This window comes from Myxocyprinus asiaticus, chromosome 35, assembly GCF_019703515.2.
Source record: "Myxocyprinus asiaticus isolate MX2 ecotype Aquarium Trade chromosome 35, UBuf_Myxa_2, whole genome shotgun sequence".
NCBI classification, from domain to species: Eukaryota; Metazoa; Chordata; class Actinopteri; order Cypriniformes; family Catostomidae; genus Myxocyprinus; species Myxocyprinus asiaticus.
Window position 1 is genome coordinate 32,933,073 of NC_059378.1, and position 12,856 is coordinate 32,945,928.

General features: G+C 37.2%; 1 protein-coding gene across 3 annotated transcripts in view; it reads left to right on the forward strand.

Moving 5' to 3' along the window:
* mst1rb (macrophage stimulating 1 receptor b) overlaps positions 1-12,856 on the forward strand; it is a 67,557-nt gene that overhangs the window by 22,243 nt on the left and 32,458 nt on the right. The gene's annotated exons all lie outside the window — the stretch shown is intronic.

Consider the following 12,856-nt stretch of genomic DNA (forward strand, 5'->3'; position numbering starts at 1 on the left):
GTTCCGCTGTAAACCATGGTTTGTCGTTGTTAAATGTTAAATAAGTCCTAGTAGGAATGCACATATCCTCACAAAAACTGATATATGATGTAACAGTATCTGTGAGCTCGTCCAGATTGGTGTCTGCAGCCTCAAAAACACTCCAATCAGTGCAGTCAAAGCAGGCTTGTAGTTCCAGCTCTGCTTCGTTGGTCCATCTCTTTACAGTCCTTAATACAGGCTTAGCAGATTTTAATTTCTGTCTGTAGGTTGGAAGAAGATGAACCAGACAGTGATCAGATAGTCCCAAAGCTGCTCTAGGGACAGAGCGACATGCATCCTTTATTGTTGTGTAGCAGTGATCCAATATATTTCTGTCTCTGGTTGGGCATGTGATGTGCTGTTTGTATTTGGGCAGTTCACGTGTGAGGTTTGCTTTGTTAAAATCCCCAAGAATAATAATAACTGAGTCCAGGTATTGTTGTTCCATGTCTGTGATTTGATCAGCCAGCTGTTGCAGCGCTGTGTTCAAACACGCGTTTGGTGCGATATACACACTCACCAGAATAAATGAGGAAAACTCCCACTGCAAGTAGAAAGGCTTACGGTTAATAAAGAGCGCTTCCAAATTAGGACAGCACATCCTCTTTAACGTTGTTACATCTGTACACCAACTTTCATTGATGTAAAAGCATGTTCCACCACCTCTCGTTTTCCCCGTTAACTCCGCGATGCAATCCGCTCTGAACAGCTGAAAGCCCGGCAGATGTAACGCACTGTCCGGAATGGATTCACTCAGCCAGGTTTCTGTGAAGCACAAGGCAGCAGAGTTTGAAAAGTCCTTGTTTGTGCGGGTGAGGAGATGTAGTTTGTCCGTTTTGTTAGGGAGAGAGCGGAGATTTGCTAGATGAATGCTCGGCAGCGTTGTTCGAAAGCCACGCCGATGGAGCCTGACCAGCACGCCTGCTCATCTCCCTCGCTTGCATCTCATAGCGCGTTTAAACAACACAGCCGCGCCTCTGACTAGAATGTCAAACAAAACGTCCAAATATTCGAAATCCAGGAAAATATTTAATGGTGTATGCTGTCGAATGTTCAGCAGTTTGTCTCTGGTAAAACTGACTGAAAAAATATTACTAAACATAGGACAAACAAAAAAAAATAACAAAACAATAGAAGTGCTCCACACCGAGGCGGCCATCCGCGGCACCATCATGATGTAACTATCTAATAGTTATACAACTAATATGTAGCTTTTGTTCGTTTCAGTAAATACTCAGCTTTATTGGTTGATAGGAAGTCAAATTCTGTTTGTAATTTTAAGCATTGAGTTTTCAAATTGGGGCTTGATGTGCTTGCATTTTGCATCTATTTCTAATATTGCATCAATGAGTTCCTGCTGTTTCAGTTTCCTAGCTTTGACCCGGTATGCATTAAAAGAGATAATGCTGCCACGTATAAATGCTTTAAATGTTTCCCACAATAGTGTTGGCAATACTGTGTCTGATTTGTTAGTTTCCAGGAAGAAATCAATGTTCTTAGAGATGAAATCACAGAACTCTTTATTAGCCAACAACCCAGTATTAAGCTTCCAGCCGCTGGAGTGTCTGTATGAATTTGAGTGGAAAGAAAGGTCTAAAATATGTGGGGCATGATCCGAAATTACAATAGCTGAGTATTCTGTAGACCTAACTAGAGGTAGAAGGGCTTTATAAATAGAAAAATAATCGATACACGAGTAGACCCCGTGGACATTCGAGAAAAAGGAAAAATCTTTAGAAGTTGGATGAGAAAAGCGGTAGGGATCCACACATCCTATTTGGTTCATAAGGGATAAAAATGTCTTAGACATCGAAGTGGGAGACTGGATCAATCGTACAATTTAAACCCCCTCCTAATATAAGACCGTGTGTGTCTAAATTTGGAAGATGCGAAAACAGCATAGTCACAAAACTAGGACTATCACAATTGGGTGCATAAACACTAACTACTATGATGGGAGTTTCGTATAAGATGACACATACTATGATATATCAACCCCCAGGATCAGAAAGTTTTGAACGGGACAAACTTTAGCCATTTATGTATTAAAATAGCAGCACCCCTGGCTTTGCTGTTGAAACCCGAATGAAAAACTTGTCCAACCCATGGTTTACGAAGCCTAGCCTGGTCATTGATTTGAAGGTTTGTCTCCTGTAGAAAAGCGATATCAACAGACAAACTCTTCAGGTGTGAAAACACTTTAGATCGCTTAATCTGTCCACCTTGTCAACGTATATTCCAAGTAATACATTTAACAGCATATCCAGCAAACCCCCCTGTGTTCACAGTAGGACAATTCATTTATAATATAGCAAAACGAAAAATAGAAGTAAAAATGAACTATCACTCATCTTTTCAACATGACAAGATGCCAGAACCTGTGATTACACAACCGATTTACCATGTAGTCTTGTCAACTCCTTAAAAGTAGATTAGAACACCTTGAACAAATATCTGAATATTAGTAAAATGTTATTCTGTGACTTAAAATGGTAATAAAACCAAGGCAAAGCAGTGCAGCATTCATATATCCAGTATCTAAAGGACTGTCACAAAACAGTGTGCCACATGTAAATGTAAAAGAAACAATAATAGATAAAATTCTGAAATGACTAGTAACAGTTTGTTTTAAGATGCATATGTAGAGCGGTTACCACTCATTTAAAAAACAAACTCTGAGCAACCGTTAAGTAAGCTTACGGTGATTCGTGATCAATGAGTTTCACATCCAGCGACTTTTGCTTAAAAGGTGTAGCAACATCAGTCTGTTCCCTCAGGAAAGTTCTGACAGTAGAATGTCTCAGCTGCCTCGGGGGAGTCAAAAAGTTCTCTGACCCATTATAGCTGACTCGAAGTCGAGCAGGGTATAGCATGCCAAACTGCACACCTTGCTTGTAGAGAGCATCCTTGATTCTGTTGAAAGCCACCCGCTTCCTTGCTAATGCTGTGCTGTAGTCTTCGTACAACTTGATTTTATGGCCATTATAGGAAATGTCCTTGTGCGTTTTTGCCCATTTTAAAACCATCTCCTTCACAATGTATCGATGAAATCTGATGATAAGTGGTCACGGATTTTCCTCAGGCTGAAGTTTGGGCTTCAGGCTGCAATGGGCGTGATCCAACTTGGGTCGTTCAAAGAGGGAGTCACCGAGTAATTTGTGGAACAAGCTAGACATGAACTGCCTCACGTCCTTCCCTTCAATGCCCTCAGGCAATCCTAATTTTCCTAATATTCTGAATTTTCCACATTGGCTTTAAGCTCCACATTTTCCTCTTCCACGCGTGCCAGTTTTAATTGCAGGGCGTTCACGTCAAGCTCTAGCTGTGTTATTCGGTCACTATGATCAAAGAGGCTTGTTTCCATCTCGCTAATAGTGGATGCTTGAGTTGCCAATGTTGCACCAATTGAGTCAATGGAAGATCGAAGTGGTTCCAATGAGCTATTTAACAAAGCGACAAACTCTTCAGTCATGTCTTTTCTGAATTTTTCTAGTTCTTTAATCAGAGACCTGATTGTCAGCGTTGTAGATCCAGACTCGTTATCCACCATTTTGCTGCCTTCGTGGCCGGCCTGCGTGTGTTGGGCTTGAATATGCTGTTTACCACCGGAACTCGTCAATTTGCTCATTTGGATTGAAGCTCGGCAAATGAGGTACACAGAGAAAAATAGAATGGGTTCGGTATGAAGACAAAATAGGGTGTAGACACTGCACGTCTTAACACCGCATTACCTAACCAGAAGCCCTGACGCTGCACATTTTCATCAGCCCAAATGTTCAGAAGAGCACTGATTATGTCTACTGACCAGTATTGATGATTCTCTGTTGATCTGTTTAGGTAAGCTGGTAGATATGGGAAATGAGTATCTTGGTGTTAAAACCTCTGACCTGACTCTGCGAAACTCCGCCTTTGACAATGAACCCGCCTCAGTCCCCTATTGGCCTTCTTTGGCCCATTGGTAATCGGCAGGCCAAAGGCCATTTGCCCAGAGAAAGCTCCGAGGAGGCTCGATGAAGACTCGGAAATGACAGCGGGAATGCAACTGACCCTGGCACACACTAGCATGCCCTCATTTGGCCCGATAGTAGAAATGCAGCTAATATTTGTACAGGAAGAGCAGAGCCTCACCACTTTGGGGCTTACTTCTGGGGCTGGATTCACAAAAATGTTCTTAAGAAAAAAATTAAGAAAGTCCTTAGGATAAATTATAAGAAGTTTGTAAGAATGTTCCTAAGGGCAATTCTTGAAAAATTCTTAAGAAGTTCTCAAATATTTTCTTAAGAACATCTTAATTTTTTTCTTAAGAATAAAAAGACAGGCTTTGAAGTTGTCTGATCAGCCTGCTCATAGGCTTGCCTTGTCACATAGCCAAAGTCAATACTTCAGCACTGCTAAATCGTAATGATACATTTATCTATTAATCTTTTTTTTTTTTTTTTTTTTTAAGTAAAAAGCACCTCACAATCATTTTATGTTATGTAAAGTGCGTGAGATGTGTTCGTTTAACGACACTACCTGTCATAGGAGAATTTACTTGCTGCTAACCATTTGATAACTTTTAATTTGACATGGAGGAAAAGAAAAGAAACAAAAACTTCAGTAGACAAGAGCTGAGGAAATTACTGCAAGGAAAAAGTTATCTTGGGAAGCTTGATAATAATAATTATTATTAATAATGATTGGTCACCACATTAATAAGCTTCAGAACAACATTTATTGTTGTTTGAAACATTTACATGGTTTGAAAGCTGAAAATAAAAATATCATTAAAAACAAAACTGTCAAAAAAAATGTTTGGGTCTAAAATCACAAACAGCCCATTGTGACTCAAAATGAAAAACCCAGTAAATTAATTAAACATCTTAACTTTTAGAATATAAGACTAATGTGAGGTTATCCTAACTTTAAGATGCTTGAATGCTTCATACGTTTTTTCTTAAGAACGATCTTGAGAAAAAAGATAAGAACTTTCTTAAGAAGTTTTTTTGGGAATACAAAATATTCTTAACTATTTTTTGAAGTTAGAAATTAAGAAGAAAATGGTAGTTAAGAAGAAATTCTTCTTAAGAACGTTTTGTGAATCCAGCCCCTGGTTAGAAGTGGATCCGTTTGCACTGGTATAGAATTTACCCTAGATGTCTGTTGGTGAGCCATAGTGTTAGCTTACACACAGAGGTAGGTGTGTATGTGGACAATTAATGGCCCCAGGAAAAGGTTTTGGTGCGGAGGTACGATGGGATCTGTCCACTAATACTTGCCTGTCCGAAGCATCAGCGGCAAATATCTCCAGTAACAGCATATTCACAAAGTCCGCTGATCTCAGCTGCTCAGTTGACTCAGGCAAACCCCTGTATATGAAAATTTCGTCCTGCGAGTAATAAAAAGGGAAAGTCAGTAACAGATTGTTGCATTCAAAAGTGTAGTGCTGCATTTCTTTTGGTTTTATGCAGAGGCATAAATGTATTATGTAGCTTATGTAGCTTTCTAGTTGATGATGTGGTACCATGACATCTTAAAGAAGCCTAAAGCCTAGTTTGTCCTCTTGTTTTGAATGCCACAGTATGGGTCATAAAGGTCCATTGAGTCTGCTTGAGCACTCTGTAGTGTGGGCTTAGTCGGATTGCCACTTCTATGGAGGATAATAAAAATGCTAAATGAGGTACACTCATAAACCATAACCCATCTATGGTCTGATTTAAAAAAAAAAAAGTAAAACCTTTTGTAACCCCTTTTTGAACACCAAGGCTCTCTAAAAGCTCTTGTTCAGAAACTTTTGAACAATGTTATGTCTGTGGCACAAACAAAATGCTGACTGTTTATGGGAAACGCTTTGTCTTTTTTGTAGGATCAACAGCTATTTTGACTTGTGGCACAGAAAAACAACCATTTGATCTGTGAACTGCTGATGTTGGGGCATCAAAAGTGGTTTAATTGGAATCCTTTGGGAATGAAACAGTTGGGCCCTTGAAGAAAGTTGTTTAACAATTTAAAAATTATAAACTATAATAAGGAGTTTACCATGTGGTGTTGTGAGTTCTTATAAACCTCTCTGTCATGTACATTTAACTCCAACAATAAACATAGTGTACAAGTGTTCAGTATGTCCAGGAATTTAAAAAAATAGTCATTTTAATATACTGTATGGCTGTGACAATAATTCAGGTTTATTGAAAGATAGTTTGGTGTTGCTACTGTATATAAGTATTTTCTTGCAACTGGCCCATGCCTGACCTGTTGGCATAATAACATTGAAGCCCAGGATTTCCTTTTGGATTTTATCATATTTTAGCAGTTATGGTGATTATGGTGATCTTATTTTCAAAAGAACTGGTTTTGTCATTTTGAATTTTCATTTAATCTTTAAGTTCAAAACTAAGCACTTTGCTATAGTTTGTTTCTATTTTCCTCCCATGTTTCTTCCCTTCCCTTTTAAATGGACCATCTTAACCAGCATATAATTCCCATGCTGGTCTAAGCTGGTTAGTGCTGGTATGGTGCTGGTCTAGCTGGTGGACCAGCATAGCCATGCATTTCACAAGCAAAACCAAGCTGGTGAAGTTGGTTGATACCAGCACACCACCATTCCATGCTGGGTGACCAGCCCACAAAACACAATGTAAGCTTGCGACCAGCAATGCTGGTCTTTTCAGCAGGGTTCTCAGCCCCTCACCTACCCAATGATGCGTAAATGCATAGCTTGTTTTTTTAGTGAAATCTGGCAACACTCTTAATCGCTTTGATGCATATGCTGCCCCTCCCTTGGAATAATATATTTGATAGGATCAGTGGTCAGTGCTAACCAGAGTAGACATGGGTGTATCTATCAGTAACAGAGGACCTGGAAGATTGAATAACTAGCATCTATTGAATGACAGACTGAAACACAATGTTTTCTTGCTCTGAAGTACAGCAGGATCCTCAAAATAGAGTCCTGCATCCTCATTCAGAATTTTGCTGCATTGCTGCATTCATTGTGTTTTGAATTCAAACCTCCAGGAAGCTTTTTGACAATGGAAAAAAGACAATAGAAAAACAATGCACTTGTAATGCAAAGTGGTCTAGAGGAGCATTTTTGGCAAGCAGCCAGACCACTTTGTAGATTTTTGGCTCCACTAAGATGTTCAGGAAACTTTAGTGCTAAGTGCCTCATAACGATGCAGGGTACCGAGTTCATTGTCATGGTAAGTGTTTTAAATCTACCATAAATACTTGAACACCATGAAATCAAAACTGGACATTTGTGACTATTAATCCATGTCTTTTAGCTTTGAGGTCATCTATATACCATCATATTCCTAAAAGTTAACAAATAACTTTTTAGCAGCTATACATATTTTAAATTTTAAATACTTTTCGGGGAAAATTGGCCCAAAGCTATTCACTCATATTACGCTCATGGGCATATCCACATTTTTATACCATAAAATGTTGTCTAGAATGCGAATGTCCCCTCCTAATACTTGTTTCTCATAAGCAATGCATCACCACAGCGGCATTTTTCCTGCACCATGAAAATGTCACAGACAGAATGGTGCCTCCTGAGTTCAGATGATTCTGTCACAGGCTCAACAATCTTCAAATATTAACATGTATTTAACCGCAAAATGTTTTATTATACTTAGAAATACATTCTTTTACATTATACTATCATATCAATATTTGACATACCCTAACCTAACCCCATTCATAAAACTAACCAATTATCAACAACAATATAAAACATGTAACAAACAGGTAAATTTAGTCGCAACAATTTTAGTAAGATTGCACAATTATATAGATATTTTGAAGGACCTTACCCCACCCCTACACCTAAACCTAACCAGTACTCAATAATACAAAAGTAATAATGTTACAAGCAAATACAATTTTTTTTCCGAAAATGACTAAAAGCAATATAGTGTATTCCAAATGACTCATGCTGCATTCAAAGTCCTCCGGTGTCACATGTGAAACATGTGAGAAACATAGTGAAACTAAAGGTTCTACTTGCTGAAATTTTCCTCTCCGTGAAGACAGTGAAGTTTTTTCTTGAGAGTGTGTTGGCACATTATATATATTTACTGTATAAATGGAAATTCCAAGGCCCCAAAAAGCCACACTTAAACGTATGAATTTCAATGCAAAAATAAATTAATTTCTTTACAAAATGAATCACATAAATCAGGGGTATTCAAACTGGGCTCCGAGGACCCCCGGGGGTCTGCAAGGAGGTAATAGGGGGTCCGCAGAAAATATTAGACAAAAAAAAAAAAAAAAAAAGTATAAAAATGGCAAAATGAAAACCATTACATAAAAAAATAAATAAAATAAAATAAAACAAAGTTAACATTTACAGAATTTGACATTTATTACCATTTCATTCTGCTTTACAAAGACTGGTCGTAAATCACGAGAATAAACTTGATTATTTATTCTATTAACAGCCATAGATTTTTAACAGTAAGGAACATAAAAAATTCTGAATATAGTTTCATATATTCTGAAATACTATATTATATAATATATTATGTATTTCTAAGTGTTCGTCTCTCCTTCCTTTCCAAACTATCAAACATAGTTTGTGTTTGTGTATCTCTCTAAAGAGTTTCTCCCTGTTAGGGAATATTCTCTATAAACTTGCTTTGAATTTGTATTAGATTATTTATTTATTTATTTTCCTCCCCTTTTCTCCCCAATTTGGAATGCCCAATTCCCAATGTGCTCTAAATCCTTGTGGTGGCGTAGTGACTCAATCTGGGTGGCGGAGGACGAATCTCAGTTGCCTCTGCGTCTGAGACCGTCAGTCCACACATCTTATCACGTGGCTTGTTGAGCACGTTCCTGCGGAGACCTAGCGCGTGTGGAGGCTTCACGCTATTCTCCGCAGCATCCATGCACATCAACTCACCATGCGCCCTGCCGAGAGTGAGAACCACATTATAGCGACCACGAGGAGGTTAACCCAACGTGACTCTACCCACCCTAGCAACCGGGCCAATTGGTTGCTTAGGAAGCATGACTGGAGTCACTCAGCACGCCCTGGATTTGAGCTTGTGACTCCAGGTGTGGTAGTCAGTGTCTTTACTTGCTGAGCTACCCAGGCCCCCTTTTTTTATTTATTCTTGTGTGTGAAAGCACTGTACCAATAGATTTAAATTGAAATTGTTGTTTAATTGCTTACCTTCAGGTTTATACATCTAACATTACTCTAATAGTGAGTAGAAAAAAACTACTGTAAACTTCAGTAAATATTTCACAGATAATATCTGAATTATTTAAGCTTTAGTACAATGATAATATAAAAGGCAATTATGTTTTTTATTTTAAATTTTTTATTTAAAATCAGTTCCCCTCAAGTTCACACTGGTGTTTTAGCAGAGTAACCACAGATAGTTTGTCACCTTAACTATGGGTATGCTCCATCCAATGTTGGACATCCAGAATGGGTCCACATATTTTTTATCCTAATTTTGAGCTGTTGACCTATTTTATTATTAAAAATTTAATAGACTTATTTTGTGAAAGGTTTTGCTTGAAGTGTGCTTGTGCTGTCTTTCGTTTAAATGGCACATGGTTTAAATATTTTGCTCTATTTTGTTCTTTATCTAATGCAATAGGATTTATTTTTTTACCTAAAGCTTAAGTGCCCAAATACTTTTTGTAGCAACTATATATATATAAACTAAAACACCTAATTAAACAAGACATCATCCAAATATCATACATTATCCAAAGGATGTGACTGTGAGTTTGATATAAAACACTGTGTACAGAAAGAGGGTGAGTGTGTGTTCTTCCATGAGGTCAAAGTTTCCAGGAAATGAGTCAAAGGAGAAAATAACAGTGACGGTGTAATTTTAATGTGACATTCCAAAGAGAAAGACATGCACACAACATCACTCAAATTGGATATAGGCCTACTTCTTTGCATTTCTTTTTCCAAAACACATGAAATGCATAAAGCATTTTTGAGAATTATGCTGAATTTATTTGATAGGAAGGCAAATAGGGAAAATAAAAATCTATTTTCAGGCCAAGTTGTTAGTTCAGAACAAGTTTAGATAGCAAACTTTAACTATATGAAAAGTTCAGAGTACTTTTCTTCACAATGTTCCAGTTAATGGCTAGAGCCATTATTTAGTTGGCCGAGGTTTGTATGATTTATTTCTCTAGTTTGGAAAATCAGATTCCCAAACAACTCATGAAATGTATCTGATAGCCACGTCTGAGAGCTTGAATCACAGCACAACAATGCAGTACTGAAGTGCAGAGGTATTTGAGATCCTGTTGTTATGTGTTATGTTTGGAACTTGTTTGAATTTTTGTGGTAAATATCAAAATTGGCAGTCTAGGTTGCTGGAATATCCAAAATGTATTTCTCAAAATAAAATAAAATAAAAAAACAGACTGATCTCACAGTGAATATGGAAACAGCAGGTTGACTTTTCTTGAGCTTGTGCTTACAGAAATTCGAAGCACTGCGCCTGGTGGCCGAAGCCGGAAGTGTTATTGAACATAAGAGAATGTGTGAGCACCAGTTTCTGGGTAAATTATTTTTTACCCAGAAACTGGTGCTCATACATGTTTTATTAACTGTACCCCCAAACCTCAACCCTAAATCTAACAATCAGTGAGTAAAAAAGTAGTCTAAGGGGGAAAATCGAACCTCTGAATTGAGCTCATCACTGATTTGCAAACACATTTACTTTCTGGTTTCAATTTGGGACGAGAATCCACCCTAGTGAAAAAATAATATACTTAAGCACACTTTATTCTTGGGTGCTTCAGTATAGTAAAGTGTATTGCTGGCAGACTATAAATTGGTATACTTAAAGTCTGCTAAATTAGAACAACTAATTTTGTACTTAATGCACTTAAGTTTGCCGAAAGCAGTGCTGTGGTGCAACTAAAGATGTGTTAAGTATACTTGGTTGTGCTAAAATGGAACTGTTTCAAGTATACTTTAATACACTTTAAATATCTACCCTTGTATTTCATTTTTGAAATACACAGAACTGAATCAATGTGAACATATAATGTATTTTGCTGACATTACAATTGCAACTCCATAACACTGTAAGAGTGCTGGACATACTTTAATGTTATATAGATAATATATTGCTGGCCCACACCACAAATGAATTTCAGCTGGCATTAATATATGTACTTCTCACACTTCTATTAAAAGTATTTTAGCATGGGTATTACTGGGAAGAAAGTTGGAGAAAGAAAGCATTGTGTTGTTTTAATCACTGTTAATTAACAATATACACACTGAATAGCTGCATTTAATAGTTCACTAATATACACAGGATCACAGCTGTCTCAAAACAACACTAATCTCATTCAGGGTAATTAAAAAATAACCCCTTTTCATAAAATAAAATGACATATTTAACATTAAGCTGAACTCTAAACATAACTATAACCCAATTACTTTTAAATGTTAGTTAATAAAACCCCCAAACAGTCCCCAAAACCTACACAGACCTACCACATTAATTATGCAAACACAACAGCCAATAGCAAGTCCCCAAGCAGAAACATCAACAAACACTGCAGTATATTCCTGGAAAGGACTGTAATTCTATGTAGTTTTAACCCCTGACATTTTTTAAAAATAGGTAAACGTGCCATTTTGCCTTCTGCACAAAGTGAAAAATTGCAGACGTCTGATTGATCCATCTAATCACTGATCTACAAAGGCCCCTGGCCAACAGTGGCTAACTTGCGGGTAATAAAGTTACAAAGTCAGCAGCATAAGACAAAATGGGATAATGAACAAATATTGCTTTGCAACCTATTATTGGGAATGAGGAAATTACTTCAACCCTTACCTCTTCAAGTCACACAATGTCAAATGGAATATGCTGCATTAAAAATGGTATAAAACACAGGGCATACTGTACTTGTGTAACATTGTTGAATGCAGACACAAACAACAAAAGACTGATTGAGACTTATTTAATAGATACATCAAGAGGAGGAACCCATACACAAGATCCCACAGTTGAACCAACTCAGTGTTCCAGTAGAATCATCATCAATGGCTTAACAGACAGCATTTCATGTTGTTGAAAAAAATGTTTGAGCAACGATTTGTGTGAACTGAAAATAATGACAAGCACATAGCCAGTCTCTCTCAGCGGAAGCATATTTAAATATTTTTAGTTTGATTGCGTCAACATTCGAACTGTGTAAGGGGACAGTTTTAGACTAATATTTATTTAGATAAATAACTAATCACTGTGATTTTGACAATCTTGGAAGCTGGTCTGGTATAAATTGGGTGTACAACACACTCTGCATACTGCCTACTTAATGTTGTTGTGATGATGTCACAACCAGCCTATTTGAGGGCCCCCCACTTCAAAACGGGTTCTGGCGCGGTGACTGCTGCACATGTAAATTTAGTATCACTCTTATGTTTTAAGGAATGTGCAATGTGCAATTAAAAAAGTACTCAAAATAATGTTTTAAATATAATTTTTGAATTAATAAGTTTCTAGCATTAGTAACCTCTTGCTATAAGACATCTGAGTTATAAGACGTTTGTTCTCTGTTAATGTGATAATAGGATGTTGAAATGCAAATGAAATATGCATTCTTATAAGTTCTCAGAACAGACATGGCATAATTTAAAATATACTGTATACATACAGTATATACAGTATATTAGGAACATATTTCTAAGTCATATTACTCATTTGTTTGTGCTTGAAGAAAATTGTTATGACAATTACATTTAACACTGTTCAAACAAGTTGTAGAATCATAAAACTTGCTGTAGATGTAAAAGTTGTAGATGGAAACAAGCACCTAACCAGTGCACTTTCTCAAAGCACACTATATT